Consider the following 12,719-nt stretch of genomic DNA (forward strand, 5'->3'; position numbering starts at 1 on the left):
CCTGCCTTCCTACTTGCAGGTGTGTGCTCACAATGGGGGAGCCACAGACCCTTCCCAAAGGTCAGGGAGGAAGGAGTGCATCGCAGACGCTGCCTCTATTCACTCCCAGTCCTCCCACTCCTTGGAGACTGAAGAACCAGAGAGAGCCAGGAAGGCAAGATCACTTGTAGAAGCAATCCTGGCCGCCAGTAATCTAGATGCAATAGTAACTCCGCCAAGTCAGAGGCATAGCTGCAAATTCTGGGCTTCTCCCCGGGGAGGGCAATTGCTTCATTTCTCTGAGCGTCAGTTTCCTCATCTGTGAAAAGGGGTGGTTAACAACAGAACCGCCTTCCTCCTTCATCGGGTTGTTGGGAGAAATGTGTAGAAAGCAGTCAGCACAGGACCTGGTATACAGTAAGTGCTGAATAAGTAGAAGCTACTATTAATAGCAATCATACCTGGTTTCAAAAGAGATCATCTGCTTTCATTAAAGCCAAAAATAAAGGCCATTTATTCAGCCGTTTTTTCATTCATTTGTTCAGGCAATCAAAAAACATTTATCAGGCCCTACTATGTGTTGGTGACTTGAATGAAGATGATAATAACAGTAGCTAACACTTGCTTGCTAGGTGTTAGGCTCTGTTTTATTTTTATTTTTTGGGACAGTCTCACTCTGTCACCCAGGCTGGAGTATAGTGATGCAATCATAGCTCATTGCAGCCTCAACCTCCCAGGCTCAAGCAATCCTCCCACCTCAGCCTCTGGACTACAGGCACACGCCACCATGCTTGGCTAATCCCTGTTTTTTTGTAGAGGTGAGGTCTCACTATATTGCCCAGGCTGGTCTCAAACTCCTGAGCTCAAACAATCCTCTAAAAGTGCTGGGATGAGCTGCCACACCTGGCCCCTGTTTGTCTCTGTTTTAAATCCTCCATATGTCTTTTTTTTTTTTTTTTCCTCCTTCTTCCGCCAGCCATGAATTATATAAATTTCATGATCACATGGTGAGGTAGGTACATGTCACACGGCTAGTAAGATCAGGAGCTGGGATTTAAACTCAGGTGTGCCTACTGGCCAGGTCTATGTGGTAAGCATCTTGCTAGTCCAAAACTAATAAATAAAACATGATTCCTGCCCCCTAGGGCACCACTGTCCACTGCAACTTTCTGCAATTATAGAAATATTCCGTATCTGCACTGTCCAATGTGGTACCCACTGTTGGTAGCTGCTGAGGACTTAAAATGAGGCTAGTGTGATAGAGAAACCGAATTTGAAATTTCATGTCATTTGCACTAATTTCAACATACAGTTAAATAGCCACGCATGGCTAACACCAGCAAATCGAACAGCCTAGCTCTAGGAACTGAGAGTCTAGTGGAGGAAATTCACCTTCACGAAGGCGGTGAGTGTTACACGCTATGTGGCCCTGTGCAAGCTCCAAGGACACAGAAGATCGCAGCTGTGGTGTGGAGTGTGGCCTGGGATCACAGGAGGCTTCCCAGAGACAGTCATCTCTGATCTGAGTCTACAGGAAGGAGGGGTTGGTAGGAGAGGAAGGGAGGTATTTTTAAATATGTCCAAATATGTTGGATTTCACAACAGGGTCCGTGCTCAGCCAGGACTTAGGCAGAGTTTGAAATTCATAATCAAGAGCCAGAGACCTCTTTGAGCTTTAAGATAACCAGTGCTTACCCATGAAGGATGAAACCGTATTGGATTCAGGAATTTGTCTACTGTTCTTTTTGGCGGCAGGTATTGCTTTTTTTTGGCTTTTAACCTCTCTGAGGACGTAAAAACACCTGAAAAGGAAATCTGAAAAATTCACTGGTTCGTCTGAATGCTTTGTCAATACCATGTGAAGCTAAATGTCCAAGAACCCCAAAGCAGCTCTAGGCAGTCAAAAGAGTAGTACTAATTATAAGGATAATAAGGATAATAATGAAAAACAGTTACCACTTATTAAGACACTTACTTTGTGCCAGACCCAACGTTAAGTGCTTTTGTGTATTGATCGTCTCACATACTCCTACAATCTATTCTCTGCACAGCAGCTAGAGTGGCCTTTTTGAGACATAAACCCTAAATCAGATCATGCTAGTCCGCTGCTGAAACCCCTTAAGTGGCCTCACATTGTACTTAGAATAAAATCCAAGTTCCTTGCCCAGGCCTGCAAGGCCTGACCCCTGCCTACAGATGCTCCCATTCTCCACCTACTCACCAAGCTCCAGGCACGTAAGACCCATCTCTGGTGTAAAGCCCTAAGCTTTTGTCTGCCCCAGGGCCTTTACACTTGCTGTTCCTCCAATTAGCAACTCAACTCCCCCCTCTAACCCTGTATTAGAATGAAATATGTCAAAGATCAGGGACCTTGTCTCTTAGGTCACTATTGTATCTTCAGCCTCTAGTCAATTTGTCATACAATTGAAAGAATTCAAAGTCTATGTTATGAGGCATTGAAATCAATCAAATTAAGTAAAATTTAAAATTCAGAGGGCCGGGCGCGGTGGCTCAAGCCTGTAATCCCAGCACTTTGGGAGGCCGAGGCGGGCGGATCACAAGGTCAAGAGATCAAGACCATCCTGGTCAACATGGTGAAACCCCGTCTCTACTAAAGCTACAAAAAATTAGCTGGGCATGGTGGCGCGTGCCTGTAGTCCCAGCTACTCAGGAGGCTGAGGCAGGAGAATTGCCTGAACCCAGGAGGCGGAGGTTGCGGTGAGCCGAGATCGCGCCATTGCACTCCAGCCTGGGTAAAAAGAGCGAAACTCCCTCTCAAAAAAAAAAAAAAAAAAAAAAAAAAAAAATTCAGTATGAGGTATTATGAAGCATTATTATCCTCATGTAACAGATGAAGAAATTGAAGATCAGAGTGGTTAATTTGCTCAAAACCACATAGCTTGTGAGTTTCCCACTATATACCTGTAGGACTCCAACTGTTTGCTCCTTGTCCGCTGTGATGAGGCTGCACAGCCACCTTGAGAGAAGGAAGACCCTTCAGGATGTGGTTTTCCTTCCCTCGCTCTGCAAACAACCCTGCTATGCCTCACTTAGTCCTTTATTGCCAGAATCTGTCTATATAATAAGAAACCTTAGCTTGCAAAGTTACCCAATTCCCTTCTGGTTTTGACCATATATTTTTCTTTGATTATAAAATGAGTATTATAGAAAGAATGGAAAGTAGAGAAAAAAGATAAAGAAGCTGGGGAAAACCACTTATGACCTCACTACACAGAAGCAATTCCGTTAGCATTGTGGTTTCTCTTTTTTTTAAGATAGAGTCTCGCTCAGTCTCCCAGGCTGGAGTGCAGTGGCGCCCTCTCAGCGACTGCGGCCTCTGCCTCCTGGGTGCGAGCGATTCTCTTACCTTAGCCTCCTGAGTAGCTGGGATTACATGCGTGCGCCACCATGCCCAGCTAATTTTTGTTTTTGTCTTTTTGAGACAGAGTCTCACTCTGTCACCCAGGCTGGAGTGTAATGGTGTGATCTTGGCTCACTGCAACCTCCACCTCCTGGGTTCAAGCGATTCCCCTGCCTCAGCCTCCCAAGTAGCTGGGACTACAGCCAGGCATCATCATGCCTGGTTAATTTTTTAGTAGAGACAGATTTTGCCATGTTGTCCAGGCTGGTCTCAAACTCCTGACCTCAGGTGATCTGCCTGCCTTGGCCTCCCAAAGTGTTGGGATTATAGGTGTGAGCCACGGTGCCCAGCCTAATTTTTGTATTTTTAAGTAGAGACAAGGTTTTGCCGTGTTGGCCAGGCTGGCCTCAAACTCTTGACCTCAGGTTGACCTGCCCGCCTCGGCCTGCCAAAGTGTGGGAATTTCAGGCGTAAGCCACCTCACCTGGCTTCCTTCCTATTTTTTTTAGAAGTGGGAGGTCTCACTATGTTGCCTAGGCTGGCCTCGAACTCCTGGCTTCAAGGGCTCCTCTTGCCTTGGCCTTCTAAAGTGCTGGGATTACAGGTGTGAGCCACTGCACTTGGCCACATCGTTTTCATTTTTTGGAGACAGAGTCTTGCTCTGTTGCCCAGGCTGGAGTGCAGTGGTGCGATCTCTGCTCACTGCAACCTTTGCCCCATGGGTTCAAGTGATTCTTGTGCCTCAGCCTCCCAATTAGCTGAGATTACAGGCATGCACCATCAGGCCTGGCCAATTTTTGTATTTTCAGTAGAGATGAGGTTTCACCATGTTTTCCAAGCTGGTCTTGAACTCCTGACCTCAAGTAATATAGTCACCTCACCTTCCAAAGTGCTGGAATTACTAGTGTGAGCCACTGTGTCTGGCCCAAGCACAGCTTTTAAGGCTATGCTGACTCTCTGTAAAATCCCCTTGGTTGCCTTGTCACCTACCTTCTCGGCCACTAACTCTTCCCAGGATGCAACTGCTGCCACTGTCTCTTCCATTGCAACCAGGAAGTAGGGTGGAAAAAGGCCCAAAATCTGGAGGTCAGAAATCAAGGTTAAAAGACTTAACTATGTGCCCTTAGACAAATCATGTCTCATCTTCTCTGCAGAAAGAAGATGATAGTCCTTGCCTTGGAGAACAGTGAAAGTCAAATGAAGGATCAGATGGGGAGAGTGTAGTAAACTCAAAAGTGCTGTAAAATTGTTTGGAATTCCTGCAATCCAATGAGTTATGACCACAGTGGTTATTTAAGAAGACTTAAAGGTCAGCAAAGCCAATGTTCTCCGGCCCAAATCCTCAAAAGGCTTGTTCTTGTTATGAGATGATATATATAAACTGGATTAGTGGGTCCTCTGCTTGCAATAAATCCTTGGGGATTTGAGAGAGTGGGTGTAGCCGGCTTGCTGGCTTCCCCTCCAGCATCCATGCCTTACCACCCCCTGTCCTAACAGAAACACTGTTTGGAGCCAGACACTTCGGGAGGCCAAAGTGGGAGGATCAATGGCGCCCAGGAAGTTGAGGCTGCAGTAAGCCATGATCACACCACTGCACTCCAGCCTGGGTAGAACAAGATCCTAAAAATTAAAAGCCAACCAACCAAACAAACAAAACGCTTATTTGGGTCAGGCATTCACCCAGTCTCGATTCAGAATGGGGACTCAGGGCAAACTGACTCCACCCTCAGCTCCAGGAGTGGGCCTCATTGGTCAAAAATAATCTCTCCTCTTTTTAGTCATTGGTTCTGGCAGAGGTCATGTGACCCATTCTGGTCACTGGGTTGGTGGGGGATGTAAGTCAGATAGGAAAATATCTGGCTCCTAATAAGTTATCCCTGGAAGATATATCTATAGGTATCTAACTATCTACCTATCGTCTGTCTATCTGTCTGTCTATCTATCTGAGATGAAGTCTCACTCTTTTGCCCAAGCTGATTTCCTTTAGTTCAGGGGGATGGCCCTGCCTGTTTTCATGGCCCATCCAATATTTGTGCATTTTTTTAAATGGTTAAATGAAAATCAGGCTAGGCATGGTGGTGGCTCTTGCCTGTAATCCCAGCAACTTTGGGAGTCCAAGGCGAGAGGATTGCTTGAGCCCAAGAGTTTGAGACCAGCCTGGGCAACATAGTGAGACCTGGTCTCTACATAAAAATTAAAAATCAGCTGAACGTAGTCGTACATGCCTGTTGTCCCAGCTACTCTGGAGGCTGAGGCAGGAGGATCATGTGAGCCCAGGAGTTCAAGGCTGCAGCGAGCCTTGAACATACTCACAAGAACCCTATACGTTATTGTGTTGTTATTATCCTGTTGTTCACAAAAGAGAAAGCTGAGGCTTGGAGAGGTTGTGTAATTTGTTCAAAGTCACATCGCTACCAAGAGGGTAGCTATTCAATGTCAAACTGGCTCTGAGACCAGTGCTCTTAATCACTTTGGGAAAAAACCCAATCTCCAGTGTCATTGTTAAGACATTGAGTCAACCAACCCTAAACCCACCTCACCTTTAGACTTCTAGGTTAAAGGGGCATATGACATTACTGTATTATTGAAGCCAGTTTGAGACTGCAATTCTGCTATTTGCAGATGAAAGCATCCCCTTGGATGCTATGAGAAAGCACGTAAGAAAGGTAAGAGCAGAAAGGTAAGGCAAGCTATCAGCTTCTTGGACCAGCAGCCTTTTGTCCTTGCTTGGAGAATAAAAGCTTTCTTTTTCCAAGCCCTTCAAGGCTCCTCAAGTTCCCTTTAAAAGGGATTATGAAGGAAATCCTATTTTAGAATTGCTGCTGATTTTGGCAATTCGCAATATTAGCCTGATGAGGAATTACACTTGCTAATAAAATATCTCAAGTTGGGTTGAGCCTAATTGTTGCAAGTGTTAGTAGTAATAGCCTGTCACGGGGACTCCTGTGCCGGCGCATCCCTCACTTGGCTACAGCCCATGTGGAAAATCAATTTCCTCTAAATGTTTGAAGAATGGCACAGAAAGACCTGATTTCTTTTCCCTCTGCTGGAGTCAATCTGGAGACAGTGAGCTTATAAAATGAATGAAAATAGCTATGGTTGCAGGATGCAGGGTGAATGCCGAGTTAAGCAAAGCCCGATCTCAAGCTCAAAGTTCTAGCTTTTTTGTTCTGAGGCCAGAGACAATATACGTTTGTGTCCCGAACTGATGTGCTGTTAAAAAGTCAAAGAAAAGAAAGAATTTTACTTCAGCCCAGCCATTTCACTTCTAGGAATCACTCCTACAGGAAAACTCCCACCAGTATGCAAGAATATACGAACAGGGTGTTCCTCACAGCCTGGTTTGCAATGGTGAAAAATTGGAAGCAAGATAATTATCTGACAAGAGTGGACTGGTTAAATAAATTGTCATATAGCCATGCTCCGTAGCCATTAAGAAGAAACAGGTAATCTATACGTATTCCTGTGGAAAGGTTTTTCTGATATGATATTGAGTTCAAAAAAAGCAAGTTGCAGACATCTATGTGTGTATATATATGTGCACTATATATATAGTATGTATAGTATATATAGTTGCAACTCATATATATAGTATGAGTTCATTTTTGTAAAAAAGCCCCAAAACTTCAACAATGATATGCACATTTATGTGTAGATCTTCGTACATGAGTAGAGAAAGGTCTGAAAGGATACACACCAGGTTGTCGATGGTGGCAGTTAAACCCAAGGATAAAAATGGTAAGACGAGAGATGCCCTTTTTTTTTCTTGAGATGGAGTTTCTCTCGTTACCCAGGCTGGAGTGCAATGGCGCGATCTCGGCTCACCGCAACCTTCTATGTTGTTTAGATGTTTTACAACAGGGCATATGGCTTTGGTAATTAAAAAAAAAAAAAAGAAACAAAGAAAGAAATGGGCTTTTCAGCTTGTCAGAATAGCATTGTACTAGATATGTCACCATTTCTGAAGAAAGGGAAGATCAGGCCTTGACTCCGCAGGACTGGCAATATAAGCCAGCCACACACGCAAGTCTGTTACACAGCCTAGTCTGATACATCATAGTTCTTCCTAGTTAATAATTGCCACGAAGGGACCTACTCCTTAGCTACCTGCCTACCACATCAGAACCAAGTTAAAACATCCTGGGGCCAAGGCCAGAATTTAAAAATTTACTTTTGTAAAAAATTGGGGGCTAGGCATGGTGGCTCACGCCTGTAATCCCAGCACTTTGGGAGGCTGAGGTGGGAGGATCATGAGGTCAGGAGTTCGAGACCAGCCTGGCCAATATGGTGAAACCCTGTCTCTACTAAAAATACAAAAAATTAGCCGGGCGTGGTGGCATGTGCCTGTAGTCCCAGCTACTCAGGAAGCTGAGGCAGAAGAATCGCTTGAACATGGGAGGTGGAGGTTGCAGTGAGCTGAGATTGTGCCACTGCGCTCTTAGCCAAGGCAACAGGAGAGATCATCTCAAAATAAAAAAAAACTGGGAAAATGCACATAACATAAAATGTACCACTTTAAATTATATGATTTATTGGTATTCAGTACATTGGTAATATTGCGCAACCATCAGCACTATCTCGTTCCAGAACATTCTCATCACCCCAAACAGAAACCTTATGTCTATTAAGCAGTCACTCCCCAATCTTTCCCTACCGCAGCCACTGAAAATCACCAATCTGCTTTCTGTCTCATTGGTTTGGCCCGTCATGGACATTTCATATAAATGAAATCATATAACATGTGGCCTTTTGTGTCTGGCTTCTTTCACTCCACACCATGTTTTCAAGCCTCATCCATGTTGTAGCACGCATCTGCGGTTCATGCCTCTTTTTTTTTTTTTTTTTTTTTGAGAGGGGGTTTTTTTCTTTTATTGCCCAAGCTAGAGTGCAGTGGTATGTTCTCAGCTCACTTCAACCTCTGCCTCCCAGGTTCAAGCAATTCTCCTGCTTCAGACTCCCAAGTAGCAGGGGATTACAGGTGCCTGCCACCATGCCTGGCTAATTTTTTGTATTTTTTGTAGAAATGGGTTTTCACTATGTTAGCCAGACTGGTCCTGAACTCCTGATCTCAGGTGATCTCCCACCTTGGGCTCCTAAAGTGCTGGGATTACAGGCGTGAGCCATCGAACCATGCCCCTTTTTATGGCTGAATAATAATCCATTGTATGGATAGACCACAATTTGTTGATCCATTCATTGGGTGTTGGACATTTTGGATGTTTGTATCTTTTAGTTACCATGAGTAATTCTACTATGAACATTCTTGTAAGAGTTTTTGTTTGAAAGCCTGTTTTCAGTTATTTGGGGTGTATATGTAGGAGTGGAACTGTGAGGTCCTATGGTAATTTTATGTGTAATTTGTCAAGATTTTCCTTTAAAGTTGCAGAAGGCTAGTCTCCTGACCATAGAGGACATGCAATGAGTGGGAAAAACTTCCCCTGAGTTTCTCAATTATGTCCCCTGAGTCTAGGCGGTTAAGTACATAGATGAAGATAATTACTATGTAATTGTCTTATCTACACTTAAAAAATATCTGCTGACATTCCACTTCTAATTTTAGACTATTCCAAATATCCCTTTTTTCCCTCTGTCACCTATTTGTCCCAGAGCAACAAATATTTCTATTACATGTGAATTTGGGGAAACTGTTATTCAAAATGCATTAATCAGGGCTGGGTGTGCTGTCTCATGCCTATAATCCCAGCACTTTGGGAGACTAAGGTGGGCAGATCACTTGAGTCCAGGAGTTCGAGACCAGCCTGGGCAATGTGGCAAGATCCCCTCTCTACAAAAAGTACAAAAATTAGCCGGGCATGATTGTGCATACCTGTAGTCCCAGCTCCTCAGGAGGCTAAGGTAGGAGGATCCTGAGCCTGGGAAGTTGAGGCTGCGGTAAGCCATGAGTGCACCACTGCACTCCAGCCTGAATGACAAAGTGAGACCGAGTCTCAAACAAAATAAATCAATAAACAAAATACATTAATTAAATGATTAATTCAGAATTTCTCATGTAAAAATCCTGTATTGCATTTGTGGAAAATCAACAATTCTGATGATTCCTAAGATTCCTAACACAATGGGTATTAACGCTGAATTGGTCAAATGTCAGACCAGGTCTTGCAAGGTAAGCAGGGTCTTGAAATGGGCTTTTACTGAACAGTAGCCTATGATAAAGAATGGGCTTAACTTACAATTGCTGCAAACGTAGAAGGTAAGTAACCTTGGATATAGGACCTGGGCTGAAGTCCCAACTCTGGCGGTAACTAACTTATCTTGGGAAAGGTAAAGGGTTAGGGAAACGCTTATGAGCCCTCAGTTTCTTCCTCTGTAATGTGGAACTGATTATAGGACATACTTCATGGGTCATTCTTTTATTCATTCATTCATTCATTTACTCATTCACTCATTCATTCAGTAAATATTTATTGTACACCTATGGCCATGCTGTTCTTAGTGGTTAGTAAAACAAGCAACAGTAAACATAATAAGTAATTATAAAATAGATGGTGATATGTTTTATGAGAAAAGGTTGAACAGGAGTGCTGAGGGAAAGGCTGGATTTTCTTATTTATTTTTTAGAGAGAGGGTCTTGCTCTGTCACACAGGCTGGAGTTCAGTAGCACAGTCACGGCTTACTGCATGAATTGCTGGGCTCAAGGGATCCCCTAACTGTAGCCTCCCGAGTAGCTGGGACTACAGGTGTGTGCCACCATGCCCAGATATTTATTTATTTATTTATTATAGAGATGGGGTCTTGGCACATGCCACCATGCCCAGCTATTTATTTATTTATGGTAGAGATGGGGTTTCGCCATGTTGCCCAAGCTGGTCTTGAACTCCTGGGGGTTCAAGTGATCCCCCTGCCTTGGCCTCCCAGAGTGCTGGGTGATGGGTGTGAACCACCGTGCTTGGCCTAAAGACTGAAAATTTTGAATAGCATGGTCACGATAGGCTCCGCTAAGAAGATGGCATTTGAACAAAGCCTGGAAGAAGAGAGGGGATGAGTCACGTGGGTATCTTGCGACGAAGGAACAGGGAGTACACAGGCCCTCAGGCAGGATTATTTGGCCCCATTCATGAAAACGCAGAGAGACCGGAGTGCCTGGACCAGTGCGCGCCAGGGCGAGAGGAGGAGTTTTGGATTCAACTTTGAGCCAGATGGGGAGCCCTTGGAGGTTTATGACCTGAGCTGACTTGTATTTCAAATGCATCATTCAGTCTGCTGTGTTGAAAAATAGACCACAGACAGACAAGGGCAGCAGCAGGGAGGTCAGTGAGGAGCCTCCTGCAGTAATCCAGGTGAGGGAAGACCGGAGCTTGGACCAGCAAGGTGGCACGGAGTGGTGAGAAGTGGTTGGGCTCTGAATACACTCTGCAGGTACAGCCAACACAGTTTCCTATCGGGAAGATTAAGTAAGATAACGCGGGCAGAGCTCTGAGCACAGAGCCTGCCTGTAGTTAGCACAGAATAATGGCAGCCACAATTATGATCAAGGTGGGGATAGTGTGTTCCCCTGCAGGAGCTGATCAGGAGCTAAAAAGAAGCTGAGCAAGGGAGAAGCTATTAAGGTTCCCATGTGATTTGCAGTGAGTTACAAAGGCCACCAAAGGTAACAAGGCGTTAACACAATGCAGACAAGGGCTTCCGCGGTATCCAGAGAACTAGGGAGCCCAAAGCAGCAAAGCCACATCATTTAAACCGAACTAGAGACTTTAGAACCAAGGTTTTCAGATAATTGCAGACACTTCCTTCTCACATTAGAAGTAATGGCAAAACTACAATCGCTTTTGTATCAGCCTAATAGTATATGGAAGAACATCAGTCAGGAAAACTGTTTCTAGATCCCCTGGCTTTAGAAATATTTACTGGCAATAATATCATGGCAGCTCAGGTGTTTAGTTTTGGGTTTTTAGTTGAACTGCCCAACTTCAGGATTCCTTTCAGGAAGAAGACCCAATTGCCAAGAGACAACTGGATTCCTTTCAATGAAACTTCTCTTTGTTCCAAATTCCATTGACAAACGGTCTGTCTGAGGATGATAGAGATGGATTTCTCCAGGGCAATGCCAACCTTGCTCCTCCTGCCTCTAGTAATCAGACCTCCAGTTTATCTTCTGCCAAACTCTTCCCATTGGACATCTGGCCCCAGCAGGAGAAACAGGCACCAAGGCACTTATTTTGGCTTTGACGTCAGCAAAGGAAGCTGATGAAATTCATCATCAGCGCAGATGAAAATCCACCGAGCCCTCTCTCTGTTCCTTATACCGCCTCCGTTTCTAAAGCTGACAGAGGCCTTGCTTTCCTTTTGTTTTCATTTTGCTCTGGACTAAGGTTTGAATTTTTTTCTATAGTTAATTAGAAGATAATAACGCCAGCGAGCTTATTGTTAATTATTTGGGTCTGTACTTAATACTTATAAGTGTACTCAGTTCTCGCGAGCTAATATTTGGCTTGTCAGATGTGCTAGTCATTGTAATTAATTGAGCCCATATACATTTACTGGGGCTGTGGGTAGAGTTATAAGAACAGCGGCAGATATGAAATGTCTCCACTATCTTATGCTTGTCACTAAACAGAGAATTTGAGGGAAGCGATTCCTTCTTGCAACCTTTACTCGTCACCTGGCTGACTTCTTTCCTCGCTCCTCCCTAGAGGATCTTCTCTTTCAGACCCTCTATATCATCTCTTTCTCTCGGCTCCTGTTAATTTCCTTTGGAACATCAGGCCTAGTTGCTTTGTTCATGGGTCCCATTACAGAGCCCCTCATCCAAAAACTATTAAGAATTTAAACATGGTGACGGCAGAGCATTAAACCAAGCCCGTGGTCCCCTGATGGGCACAGTGTGCGTGCCCATCAAGCTGGTTCTGCACACCATTGACTGCCTTCGTCCTTTCCCCCAAAAGGGATCTCCTCCACCAGAATGTGCCCATCCCTCTTCTCTACAGCCAGAACAGTGTGCAGCACGCAAGAGGGGCTCAAGAAACGGTCAAAACAATTTTCCAAATGCAAACTTGAAAAACACAAAGTTCAGCCATGCCATCCCCTGCTTAAAATCTCCCATGGAAGGGGCAGAGCGAAGTTTCTGGAGGAACAGAAATGTTGTGTATCTATAACTGTGGAGGGGTGACAGCCACATGGGGGTATACGCCTGTCAAGACTCATCAAACTGTAGACTTAAGAAGAGTCCGTTATACTATGTACAATTACACATCAATAAAAAATAGCATGCTTACAAAAACCCCAGTGTCTCCAGGTTCTCCTCAAGGTAAAGTCTCTTCTCTCACGTATGTCACACAAGGTCCTTCCTCAGGGGCTCATTCTGAGTCTTGCAGCCTCATCTCCAGCACCTCTGTGGCTTCCTGTTTTCCAGCCATGGTG

The 12,719-nt window shown here is 44.5% G+C and overlaps 1 long non-coding RNA gene across 1 annotated transcript in view; it reads right to left on the reverse strand.

Annotated features, from left to right (window-relative positions):
• Positions 1-268: 268 nt before the first annotated feature.
• The window catches only part of LOC116557128, a 35,446-nt gene continuing 22,995 nt past the window's right edge, over positions 269-12,719 (reverse strand). Inside the window, exons 2-3 of the long non-coding RNA XR_004271376.1 lie at positions 1,675-1,781; positions 269-298 (exon numbers count right to left, since the gene is read on the reverse strand). This is a non-coding gene — a long non-coding RNA (uncharacterized LOC116557128). The remainder of the gene's footprint in view (positions 299-1,674; positions 1,782-12,719) is intronic.

This window comes from Sapajus apella, unplaced genomic scaffold (assembly GCF_009761245.1).
Source record: "Sapajus apella isolate SASKATOON/1434 unplaced genomic scaffold, GSC_monkey_1.0 scaffold2, whole genome shotgun sequence".
NCBI lineage: Eukaryota > Metazoa > Chordata > Mammalia > Primates > Cebidae > Sapajus > Sapajus apella.